This window comes from Cryptomeria japonica, chromosome 1, assembly GCF_030272615.1.
Source record: "Cryptomeria japonica chromosome 1, Sugi_1.0, whole genome shotgun sequence".
NCBI lineage: Eukaryota > Viridiplantae > Streptophyta > Pinopsida > Cupressales > Cupressaceae > Cryptomeria > Cryptomeria japonica.
Window position 1 is genome coordinate 554478718 of NC_081405.1, and position 14563 is coordinate 554493280.

The following is a 14563-nucleotide window of genomic DNA, read 5'->3' on the forward strand; positions in this document are numbered from 1 at the left end:
GTCCAGTTTCCCTTTCCACCTTTGATCTTGACAAGGCTGAGGATCGTTATGAGCATCATGCATCTTGTTTACAGCTTTTAGTCCATCATAGCTTTTGGTCTTTATCCATTTGCTTATTATAACCTTTCATCCATATTCCCTGGCTTATTGCAACTTTCTGCCACTATCCCATATCTTATCCCGACCTTTAGTCCATGTCCCTTATCCATTCTTGGTCTTTCTTATCCTATCCATATCTTATCACTATCCATACACTCTTCTTCATTCCTTGATCTTGATCTGACATAAGGACGCAAAATTTAAACATAGTTTCAAAAACCTCTTGACATGTCCCTCATGCCATGTTCCTGCTTTACATAGTCATATCCAGTCTCTTGTCCCATTATCTCCATAATAAAAGGACTTTGTCTTCCCTCTATCCACCAACATTTTAGCAAGCCTATTTATTCACCTATCATATTCCTTGCCTTGCTAGACACTGGGGGCAAAATCATAAAAATTGAAAAATGTCCTGAAATAATCAAAAAAATTTAAAAAAATCCTAAAAACATTCAAAAAAATCATGTGTTCATTTTCAGCTAAAATGTCCTTAAAAAATCCCTAAAAATCGCATAATGTCCTAAAAAAATCCAAAAAAAATCAAATAATTACCTGAAAAAATCCAAAAAGTCAAATACTGTCTTAAAAAAATCCAAAAGCAATTTTTTTTATTTTTTTTTTGGCATTTTGTATTTTGTCAATAAATGGTTCCCCTTGTGCATAGACAGATCGCTGAGCATACATCCAATGATAATTAGTCAAACATTGTGCTTTAATGAAATCATGCATTAATAGATGAACTTTTCAATCAAACCAGGCATTCAAACTGATCAAAATTGTCATGTCAATCAATCAACATCAATATCATTTGTCCTTGTCAACATTATCATGGGTCTTATACAAGGTGTGGTATACTCGAAACTAGACTGTGTCCTGTCTTAGACGGAGTACCGCATTCCCTGAAACCAGATAGCATGATCATTCTTGTTTTCCACTTTTGACAATGACAATCAAACTGTTTGTTTGACTTGGTTGAATTTGTGAGTCTTATCTTTTTACTGATTTATCTTTGGCTTCGATCATGTTCCTATGTTGCTCGATGCTGTCACTAAGTGATTTAGAGTAACCGGGATGGTTCATGGTCCCTTTCCTTTTTTTTTGTGTTTGTTATTTGTGGAATGTTTGTCACAAACTGGGGCAACTATATCATTGGGTGTCTATGATAAGTACGTTCGCTTTGTGAACGCCGCACATACCTCGACCCTTGATGTATGCACCCTAGGATGTTTCACTCATTCCTTGTGTGCGATGTGTCTGTCTTTTGCAAAAAGGGTTGCATTCCAGCTCTGGCCTTCAATGCCATGGTGCTCTGCATCCGCTTTGCTACAATAAATAAAGGTTCTCACCTACTTATGTGCATTTGTGAAAGCAAGTTTTCCTTCATTTCTAACTGTCCTCTATCTAATTTCTTCTTACTAACATTTCTTCCGTCAGTCTTGGCAGTCCGTTTGATCCGTTCGAACCTATCATCTTCTGTCATTCTTATCGACTAATTGGCCTCTTTTCTGGATTTTTTCCAGCCAGTTCCTTGAGGGGGCATGCATATGTCATTGTTATTGTCTGGGGCATTTTCATTATTGTTCTTTGAAACAATGCTTAGAATTGCATTGTCTCAAAGAGGGGCAAAATGTAGACATCTAAAAATGGTCAACGCTTGCGGAGTCATACTTTAACATTTGCGCATTGCCTTATTTTAGGGTTCTTGCGTCGCATTAACATTTCTTCTATGTTGCGCACTTGGTCTTTATCATTTGTGAGCATCGAGTCCTTCTACATTCCTAATTTTTCTCGCTTTTGAATTTGATCTTGTTGATAACAATCTTCAGTCATGATTTTGGTTGATCTTATCCTGTCGCATCAATGTGCATGCTCATTTATCATCATTTTGGACATCGTCAATCCTAATCAATGATAGAATTAGGGTTTTGTCCTCTTGTCAATCTCATCATTTTGCGATCGATTCGTCATCAATCCTTGTCCTTGTCAATCTCGTCATTTTGCAATCAATTTGTCATCAATCCTTGTCCTTGCCAATTTTGTCATTTTACGATCGATTCATCATCGATCCTTGTCCTCTTCAATCATGTCAATTGGCGCTTATCAATTTGATCTCCTTGTCAATCTTGGTCAATTTGTCATTGATTTTTGTCAACCAATTTTAATCATTTATCAACATTGGTCCTTTGTCAATCAGAATCATGATCAAATTGACCCTACATCAATTATCTTTTGTCAAGACCTAATTGTCGTCCTTGCATTTCTAATTCATCTTCTAGGGTTTTATGATTTATTCATTTAATCTTGTTTGTCATTTTCCCTCTAGTTTAAATTATTTATTTATTTATCCTAAGTCTTCTTGTCACAATTAAATATTTATTTAATTGGCTAATTAATTCCCCCTCTTTTTGTGAATTAATTAATGAATGAAAAATTATTAATTAATTCACCTAATTTTCTAATTTCATCAATTTCTAATTTCCTAATTTCCAATTTCTATTTCCTCATTTTCTAATTTGCTAAATTCAATTTCCACCTAATCAATTCCTCTCTAGTCTCTCCCTATTTTTGTGCTTCAGTGGAAGCATGAATTTCTCATGCATCATACCATTGGCATAGCAAGATTTCATAGGCTTTTAGTCCTCTAACCTTTGCATTGGCAATATGTCATAATTCATGACATAGAAGGTGTCATAACCTTCTTTCTTCAACTCAATTTTGCCATTTTTGAAATCAGTTGCCTCTAATATCAATTTCATGCTAATCTTGTCCTCTCTCCAATTTGTCTATAAATTGGATGAGTTTCTTCAATCAAAGGATCAATTAATCACATTTTCGAATCAAATCAATCAATCACATTTTCGAGTAACCTTATGCTACAGATTTCATCAACAACTTGCTTTCCACTTGCAAATGCACTTTGTAGGTGAGAACAACATCAAATTGGAAGGTGAAAGAAGAACAATGGAGCCACATGAAGGAGATATCTGCATTTGGTTTGCTTTGATTTCATTTTGAATATCTTGTCTTCATGTTTTCATTGATTAGATTAGGATTGTTTGCATTGCATTTTTAGGTTTTGTGATTGTCCTAATTGCTATTTGCTTTGATGAATCCTCATTTTCCTAGTCTACAGTAGGATCTTTGCCTCAAGCAGTTAAGCTTAGAACACAGAGGACCTGGAAGATGCTTTGATACCAATTAATAACTCAATGGTGAATGGTGAGTACCAAATAGGTACTGAGAGGGGGGTGAATCAATACAGGCACCAAAAAATTTTCCCTAACCGCTTTGACTGCAAGTAGCAAACTTGACTGGAAATCACTAACACCGATTAGAACCAAATTACTACTGGTTAAACACAATGCTACTAGGAAAGACATAAACCGGCAACACTTAGCTTTCTATACAACCTACTTCCTCATTTCCACTTTATCCTTATGCATAAACAGATAATCTATCATCAGAGATACAATAATTCACTAGCATAAAATGATTCACCGCTTGATAGAAAATAACAAAGCATCACATGAAAGAGGCATCACACATGACACTCATATTTTTCATGTGGAAACCCAACTAGGAAAAACCACGGTGGGGATGAATACCCACAAGCTATTTTTGAACTCTTTAGAAGTCCGCTCTGTTAGGAGCCTAGTCCGGTTAAAGACTATTACAACAGGTTCTATTAGGAACTGATCTTGTTAGGGATCACCCGGTTAAGGGATGGCTAGAATACCCAGTTAAGGGTTAAACCCTGTTAGAGGTTACCTTGTTAGAGGATTTTATGAACTCAATGGCTTTGAGTCACCCTTTTAAAGGATTTACAGCAAGCTTGTTAAAGCTACACGGTTAAGGGATTTTCCAACTATTGAAGTAGTTAAAGATCAACAGGTATTACAATGATCTGGTAGTAGCACTCATTGCCAATGCAGATCCACTTTAGTTCCTTCCTTCTACACATACACTATGCAGGCATCAATCCTCTTATCTGGTCTGGCAAGAATCACGTATCTCTGCACTTAAGTACACACACAACATTTTCCAACAACCTAAACATGAAACACAACATTGACCTTATAGAACACAGATAGGTTGGCAGCATAAACCCTAAACCCTAAACACTTGGGTTAAGCAATTGATCAATTCAATCCTAACCATTGAGCACTTTGCATTTGAATACAACGGTCTTGAATAGATTCCAAGACATTCTCCATTGTTTGTTCTTCACCGCTTCATGGAGGTGATAACCCATCACGCGTTCTCCACTGTTTGTAAAGACTTTGCACATTCTTGAGGTAGATAGGATCAATCTCCTTCATGCAAGATTCTTCATGTGCACGAGGCTAATGTGGCAACATGATCTGATCTCCATTACAATGTTAACTCATCACATAATGTCATTGGTTGAATCACACAGGCTTGGAACACTTCAATTGGAAACCCTGAAGCTAAGACTACCAACTGATAGTCCTACCACATTCCATGTACCAATTCTCATTCCGACATACCGGTTCTGGTTCACAACATCATACCGGTTCACTTGGACAAGCATACCATTTCACTTATTGCACATATATTGGTTTACACCACCATACCGGTTCTCTTTGCTAGTTGCTTAACTTCAATATACCAGTTCACTTCTCAGCATATTGACATCAATGACAACATACAATATCATCATGTCATCATACTCTTGCACATATGCCAACAGTTACAACATAATCTATAGATATTCATACACTGCCTTAAAGAATTATCTATCAATTTAAACTTATCATTGGTTTCCTTCCTTTTAGACTCAATCATTTGATCAAATGTAGCTCTCTTTGCCTGTGTGAATCTCTCTAGTGCTTGCCGGATGGGCTCGCTTCATTGCCAAATTTACACTCTTGGAAAAGTCTATGCAAAACAATGATAGACTGATCAATAGCACCTTTATCCCTATATCCTTCCTTCATCATTTTCTGTGCAACCATTATCATGAGTTTAGTAGAACTCATCTCGGTTATGCTTTTCTTTTCAACCTACGAGGTGTCAATTGACAACAATGATGGACTCACTACCGGTTCCTTGTCAGATTCCTCTTTCTTCTGCTCTGATGATTTAACCTTTATAGCTTCCTCACTTGCATCAGTGGCTTCGCCACTTAGTGCAGTCTTAGTAACTGTCGGTTCCTCCCTAGGAACTTTATCCTCATCCTATACAATTTGATCCGGAGGACTATTATCCTCAACATTAGTAACCTATTCATTATCAACCTTAACACTCTTTGTATTTGTCGGTATCTCAACATTTTTCTATACATTTGTATCTACTAGGGGCTCAATTTCCACTATCTTAATGTTTTTCAAAATTGAGGGTGAAGTACCCTAATACCTTTACCCTTCCCTTCAACCAAGATGTCAGCAATATCTGTCTTAGATTCCGGTGAAGTATAAAAACCATGTTTCTCTTCAAAGAACTTAACCCATGCCTTGTGGGTCTCCTTCATTATCGCATTGACCCTTCCTAACATAAGACTGGTTATTCTATGCTTGATGTTAAATATTTTCCTATCTGCAACTTCAAGTGTCTTATCCATCTCCTCTTGAGCAACAAAAACACAAATAGATAACAACTCTTGAATATTTATATGCTTGTCCTCTTGCATTGCTGATAGTCTTCTAGCATCTAACATATCATACATCTGTGCCATTATTTGGTCTTCAATTTCTAATAGGGATTTCTTATAAATATCCAAATATAACAAAACTGCTTCCTCTACTTCTCTTTGTTCATCATTATCTAAATGTTCATAATAAAATTGTACATTCTTTAACATACCATCTTTAGTAATTTCATGAACTAACTCTGCACAAGTCTTTGGTGGAATAATAGTTACATTACCAGATTCAATTGCAAGATCAATGCCATCCTTCTTCTTCCTTCTTCCAGTACCGGATGGGGCTGAAGGTGTTTCTTTTGGTGCTTTCTTCTGTGTTGGTACCTTGATAGTTACTTTCCTAATCGGTTGCTTCTTAGCCTCTACCTTAGTTTCTTCAGTTTTCTTCCTTATTACCCTTTTGAATGCCAGGGGTGTGTCATCATCAAATGCAGACTTTGCTGCAATAGGCTCAATGAATATTTCTAGTTCTTTCCTCTTCCTGCCTTTCTCCAGAATAGCACCAATCAATGCTTTAATGTCCTGTGAAACTTTTTCAACAAATTTACTTCCCTTTCCTTCTTGCTTCTCTCTCTTCTTTTGGTTGAACTCAGTTTCAACCTCTTGCTTCTTCTATTTAGCAGTGCCAAAGGTTTTGACATTTTCATCAATAGGTGCCTCAATTAGCATTTGTGCATAAGCATCAAGGATATGTGCATCAACTTCATAACCCATTTCCTCAATCCAAATCTTCTGAGGTTTTATAGCTTCCATCAAAGTTTCATCTTTCTTGACCATGAAGCATATGTCGGTTGAGTACTTCTTGAAAATATGCTTAGGAACCCTCATCATAGAATTCATAGCCTTTTGAAATGCTTTAAAGTAACCCCATACTTTGCCATCTCTCTAACTACCCAATGTAGCAATAGACTATTTTAAATGCCTCCCTACCAGGATATCGAATGCCCATTTTCTCTTCCCAAAAATGGGAGTCTCATTGATGAAAAATAGCATTAAACAGATAATTAGGTTACCATACCAGGAGGTTCCTTTCTTTTCTCCTTTAATATTTCTTAGGGTAATCAATAATTCATCCAACATCCAACCACATAGATCTAACTTCTCATTCTCCCTCATCATTTTATGAGCTGGGTAAATGCAGGAGCTAGAAACACAATTTAGTCGGTTTGATTGAGTTACCTTGTAACCAATGACCATGCTACCAAATCTGATATCTGTGTCGGTGATAGTATTGATTCTCATTGATCATTTTTCTAATATTGCACTGGTAAACTTGTTAACCTGATCATTTGAAACTTTCTTCTCCGGACATTGTCCAACTTGCAGTAAATCGGTGATTTCCCTAATGGCCTCCTTCATAATCTTATATGGTCTATCCATCCAGATAAACTCTCCATGCACTCTGCTCAAAACATACCTAACAATTTCATCTTTAAATTTCAAAATATCTAGAATATCGGTAAACCCTAGACCAACAATATGTTGGTATTTAGGTTTAATCTTTCCAGAATCTCCCATTAACTCATTCATGTACATTTTCTTGATATCATTCATTCCCAAATCCTCAATATGATAGTGAATGTAGGCTCTTACATCTTCAACATACACGAATCCTTCTGGAACATGGGAAAAAGCGCCAACCGAATCGTCTAGGGTAGCAACATGTGGATATTGTTTGAAAATCGGCTTGGGACAGTCCTTGACCTCAACAACAGTTGGATTTGCAACAAACATAGGTACAAATGATGATCCTGCTTCCATGATTGAAGATAAATATCTATGAATCGTTGCTAGTGAAAGACCCTAAAGACCTATTCCAATCACTGGTGAAATTGCTCAAGATGATATCGATCACACTTATTCACCTTAGACTTCCTCTGAATTGCTCTGAATGCAAAGTGATCAGAAATGAAGTGAATTCAACCTTTTATCCTCCAAGAAAAACCCTGATCTGTCATTGATATTAATGACTTCCGATGGAAGATATTAGATCTCAATAAAACATCTCCATACTGGATAAGCATCTCCAATCTATGGAACATCTTCTAGAACCTCTTCACGGGGCATATGCAGCATCTTCAAGAATTTTGCCTACCCCTAAGGCATCTACCTCGGTTACTAGTTGAGCTTCCTATATGTGCAAGAGCAACCTCCTCTGTCGGTTGAGTAACCAGAGCATTCTCATCTGTAGATTGATCTTCTAACTTCCTGACCCATCTCTGGGTATGATCTTGTCGAATTTCATTAACCTTTTGTTTCCCTTTCTCATTTGATCCTCCATTACCAACCGATGGATTTCTACTTCTACAGAATTTAGCAATATGTCCAACCCCATTACATGCATAACATGTAACATTGTTATTTTGAATTGCTTTTCTAAAACCAGTATAATTGCTAGACCTGCACTGATTAGTCATATGTCCAAATTTTCCACATGCATAGCATTTAATATTCATTCTGCAATCTTTTGTCTTATGTCCATTCTTATTGTATTTAGAACATTGACCAGGAGCATAATCAGGGTTCTGATTTTCTCTATTTCTACATTGCCTAGCTATGTGACCAAATTTACTACAAGCAAAGCATCTACCATTAAATTTATAAGCATTAAACTATCTTACTGGTGCCTTATGGTTTTAATCTTCATTCGCAATACCAGAACTTTGTCCTTGTTCAAATCCAAGTCCACTAGAATCTCCATTTTGTCTTTGTCTCTTCAATAACTCATCTAGTTGTGCTGAACTAATCTTGATTTTTTCTTTATACTCACTTGCAATAGTCAGATCATCTCTTAGAGTTATCATTTGTCTCTCAAGCTCTTGTTCATTACTCTTGGATTGTACTATATCAGTTCTCAGCAAACCATTATCATGAACCAACCTACCACATTCTTCAAATTTGTTCTTCAGAGATACAACAAGATTTTCTTCCTTTTTCTTCCAGCCTCAATCTCCTTAGACATTCTCATAGTTATAGCTTGCATTTCATTTCTCATGACCATGTTCTCTTGACTCGGCTTCAAAAATCTTTCATTAAGTGCATCTTTCTCATCATCATCCTTATTCTGCAAAAGTTCCTTCCTCTTGGCCTAAACAAATGATAGGCTCTCCTATAGGACAAGAATGAATTCCTGAGCATAATTCAATTTATCTTGTAGCTTCAAGTTCTTCATCCTTTTAGCATCATAATCTTCAAGTTCCACCTCAAGTTTCTTTTCCAAACTCATATCCATGGATTCCGGATTTAGGATCTTCCTCAAACTGTTAAACTTCCTTTGAGGCACAAGGCTCTGATACCAATTGTTGGAATCTAAGAACACTAAGAGGGGGGAGTGAATAGGTGTTCTATCGTACTGACTAATTTTAACCTTATTAAAACATGTATACACCAACCGGTATATTGGTACACATAAAATTGAAAGAAGTAAAGCAACCAATAAGAAACAAATGAATATCATAACACACAAAATTATATGTGGAAACCTTAAAGAGGAAAAACCACGATGGGATTTGTGGCTCATAATATCAATTCACTAGCCATACGAAGAGATGTTACAAAATATAGGGGCCTGCACTTGCTAGAAGGCTTGCAGCCTAAAGCACATTGCTCAATCACAAAAGGAGTCTCACTGACTACATACAAATCCAAACTACAATCCAAAGAAATGATTGAACTACAAAGATAGCATCTTTTATGCCTAAATACAGTTTTGGTTAAGCTTTGTCTGTTCTAGTTTGAAATCCTAAACCCTTTACTGGAATACCCCTTTACATAAAAACCCTCACATACATGATCTTTATCATATGTTTCATATTATATAATATTATCATATTCTCCTCTCAATCCATTACACAAAATGATCTAACCAACTGACCTATATACCCTTTACAATTCAACATGTCATATGTTGGCTTACAAAGATATTTACAATATGAATATACATGTCTGCTAGATAACATAAAACATGAATATCAAAAAGAATTATCGATGCCAGATCCAAAATATGTCAATCTCCAATACCGATTTCCTAATTCTAAACCATGTCGACCTGTATTGTTGGTAACCAAATAAATCCTTCCAACCTGCCGGTATCGGTGAAGTGTCTGTGAAGTGCTTGCTAGTACACAACTAACCCAAAATATGAAGTCAGAACAAGTTTCCATGTTGCCATCAATGACAACATATTGAAACAAACCAATTGAGAGTCAATTGCCAACAAATACATTGATCGGGGTAAAATGATCATTAACAATTTGCATGAGCAATTGATCTAGGTAAAGAATGACCCAAAATTTTATATGACTTCCTATTTAGTCTATTTGAGTAAGCAACTTGCCCAGGTTTGAGGAACAAAGGTTTTCTCATTGATCCTAACGTAAGCCTATATAATCATTATCCTCAACTATGCTGCAAAGTAGGAGAAACCAAAAGGTGGTTAATGATGTCTTTGTATTTGTGATAACCTAAACATTAAGAGGCTTTGTAATAAGGTTGTCTCCTAATGCAGCTATAGAAATTAAAAGATATGGAAGTTATTTCATTCAATCTCAAAAATTTACTTATATTAGGATATCAAGATACACCATAGCTCCAAACAAACTACCAAGGTATCCTTCAGACAAGTTGATTTACCTCAAGCTATGTAGACAAGTAAGTAAGCCCACAAGCTGATTGTAAACAAGCTAATTGTATACTTAAATTTATCAAAAAAATAAATACAAAAATATGATGCACTAGAAAAGAGATTAATCTATTTTATAAATAGTTAAGACAAAAAGTGATATCTAATAAAATAGGCGTGCTTTCATTGCACACAATTTTAAGATTTATCAAAAAATTTAATCAAAATAGGAAAAAATTTAACCCATGTACTAAATTTTTAAGTTTAAAATGTACAAATGCAAATTTAAGACTAAAAAAATTAAAATTTACTATATAATGAGCAACACCTCATTTAACCTTATTTTCTAGCATTTTATCAACTAAATTATTGAGTCGATTATATTTTAAAAATTAAAGCATTTTTTTAAAATATAAAACATAAAATACACATTCAAATTTTGGTGCAACGGTAATCCTAGCTTGTAACAAGTGGTATTAGAGCTTGGTCACATGTTCAAATCACATAGGCCGCGACAAGTGATGCTGGGAGGGGGATTGTTGGCAATGAGCCATTATCCCTCAAGAGGATTCGCGACATGGTTTAACAACCTCATGTGGATTCTATAAGTCTAGTGGTTGTATCAAACATTCACAGGTCGATCTTTTGGTGCAACGATTGATGAATAATGATGAACAACAAATACCCTAACTAGTACTGAGAGGGGGGTGAATCAATATAGACAAGAACTTCTCAACAACTTATCAAGTTAAAACAATGCTAATCGGTTGTCTTCATCACTGAACTTAACCATGGCAATATTGGTTACACACAGTAAGACTTCAGACAGATAAACCAGTAAAACTGAATACTTCAAATAACATTCAATACTTGATGACTAATTCACCAATATACTCATGCATGTGTTGTATCAGTAATACCATAACCATTAGCTTTGCATGCATATTTACCTAAACAAACACTTCTTAGACATCACATGAAAAATGCACAACTCATGAAACACAATTTTTTCATGTGGAAACCCAAATGGGAAAAACCATGGTGGGGATGAATACCCGCAAGCTTGTTTTTGAACTCTTTTGAAGCTCGCTCTATTAGGAGCCTAGTCTAGTTAAATACTTTACAATAAGGTTCTGTTAGGAACCGATCCTGTTAAATATCACCCGGTTAAGGGATGGTTATATACCCTGTTAAAGGTTGAAACCCTATTAAAGGTTACCTTGCTAGAGGATTTGAAGAACTCAATGATCTTGAGTCACCTGGTTAGAGGATTTACAATAAGCCTATTAAAGCTACTCGGCAAAGGGATTTTCCAACATTTGATATGGTTAGAAGATAACAGGTAAAGCTCTGATCTGATAATAGCACTACATGCTAAGGTAGATCCCTTTCAGTTCCTCTACTCTGTAATCACACACTGTAGTTTTCTACTCACTGGTCTCGCAAGTATCTCATCACTTGGATACAAAACACAACATTTGCCAACACAAACAATAACAAACATCATCGACCTTATAGACAACAATTAGGTCGGCAGCATAAACCCTAAACCCTAAACATTTTAGGTTTACAATTACAAGTGGTTCAATCCTGAATGTTCAAACACTTTGCATAGAATAAAACAATCTCAAATAGATCACAAGCCATTCTACATCGTCCACTCTTCACCGCACATAAAAATTAGTAACCCATCACGCTCTCTTCACATACTACTAAGAAGAATTTTCATTCCCGAGGTAGACATTTAATGAATCGATCTTCACATACAAGATCCTCAAGGAAACCCTTCACATGCAAAAAACTAATGTGGCATCTCGATCTCATCCTTATCTCTTAGTTAACTCATCATAGAATGTCATCGGTTGCATCACACAAGCTAGATTGCCAAACTGGAAACCCTAGAGCTGAGACTACCAACCAGTAGTCACACTTAGTGAAACCTTGACACCGGTCCACTTCATCTCTTCATACCAGTTCTCCTACTTTAACATCAATAACAACTTCTTCCAATCTTCATACTGGTTCACTTGCACTTATTGACATCAATGACAACATACATTATCATCATATCATCATACTGGTTCATCATATGCCAACAATCTCCCCCTTTAGCATTGATGGCAATACTCAGTGTAGCATTGCAACTATAAACATCATAGACTAGTGCAACTATAACATATATCTTCATCATCAAATATATTCTCTCATATCATACATCATCAAATATCTTCTCCCCCTTTGACAACAATGCCAAAGTGGAGGCACAAGCTTCCATTCTCCACTATGCTTCTCCCCCTATGGAGTAGCATCCTTCAACACATCAATCCTAAAAGATTTGACACTATAGTACCTGACTGATGTGGAGCACAAAACTTTAGTTTACTTCATGAAGGGGTAGGACCCCTAATTCACCTCTCAAATAGGTAAATGTAGTTTTCGGTAAGGGCTTAGTGAATATGTCTGCTAGTTGCTCCTTATTGGAAACATGTTCTAATACAACCTCTTTGTTTTGAACCTTCTCTCTCAAGAAATGATACTTGATCTCAATTTTCTTAGTTCTAGCATGCAATACTAGATTCTTGTAAATATTTATTGCACTTGTGTTGTCACAAAATATACTCACCGGTTCAAATATAGATACTTTGAAACCATCCAATACATGTTTCATCTAGATTGCTTGAGTGTAGTTCATAAATCTTGCTACATACTCCACTTCAGCTGTAGACTGCGAAGTATAGCTCTACTTCTTACTCGTCCATGATACTAGTCTTCCACCAAGAAAGAACACTCCACCAGTTGTGCTCTTCTGATCGTCCACATTACCTGCCCAATCTGCATTGGTAAATACTTTGAGATTAAAATCACCATTATATGGATACCACAATCCATAATCAATTGTTCCTTTCAGATATCTAAGAATCCTCTTGACTGCTACCAAGTGGGATTCTCTTAGACTTTTCTGAAAATGGGCCACAATTCCCACTGCATAAGCAATATCTGGTATGTTGTGTACCACATAGTGCAGCTTACTGATCATTGATCGATACTCCTTCTCATTCACCAACATTGAACCATCTTCCTTAGTCAATTTGCAGCCAGTCACCATCAGTGTACCAACCAGTTTTCTCTCCATGCCAAAGGTCTTCAATACCTCTTTGACATACTTGGACTAGGTAATAAAGATACCCTCTTTCATCTACTGAATTTGTAAACCAATGAATAAATTTATCTCTCCAATCAGAGACATCTCAAACTCTTTCTTCATTTCATCTGCAAATGTATGGCTCATTTCATCATCTCCTCCAAAGATTATGTCGTCTACAAACACTTCACAGATCAGAATTTGATCACCTTCAGATTTCAGGTAGATGTTGCTATTCTCACTTGTTCTCTGAAATCCTATCTTCACAAGATGAGAGTGTAACCATTCATACCATGCCCTTGGTGCTTGTTTCAATCCATACAGGGCCTTGTGTAATCTACACACCATGTTACTATCTTTTGATAAGGCAAACCCATCTGGTTGCTCAATATACACTTCCTCTTCTAGGATTCCATTCAAGAATGCAGACTTCACATCCATCTGGTATACCTTGAATCCCTTAAATGTTGCAAATGCAAGTAGCATTTGAACACCTTCCAGTCTAGCCACTAGGGCAAAGGTTTCTCCATAGTCTTCTCCCTCTTCCTGAGCATATCCCTTGCATACACGTCTTGCCTTATTCCTTGCAACTATGCCTTCTTCATTCAGCTTATTCTTGAAGACCCATTTGGTACCTATGACATTATTGTGTTTTGGTCTGGTTACCAAAGACCATGTTGCATTCTTTTCTATCTAGTCCAACTCCTCTTCCATTGCCTGAATCTAGTATTCATCTATAAGTGCCTCTCTAGTGGTCTTAGGCTCAAATTTAGAAATCATGCAAGAGTTTTCTTTCACCTTTCTTCTTGTGAGTATCCCTGCATCTTTATCTCCTATGATCTGCTTCGGATCATGATGTAGTTTCGTATATCTAGGAATGACTCTAGTTGGTTTTGCTTGCTTTTCCTCTTCTTCTTCTTCACCTACTGTAGCTTCTATCGGTACAGGAACACCGATATCTTTTCTTGTTTCTTTCTTAACCGGTTCCCATAAGGCTACACCTAGTTCATCTTCCACTTGCTCGATGTAGGTTTCCTTA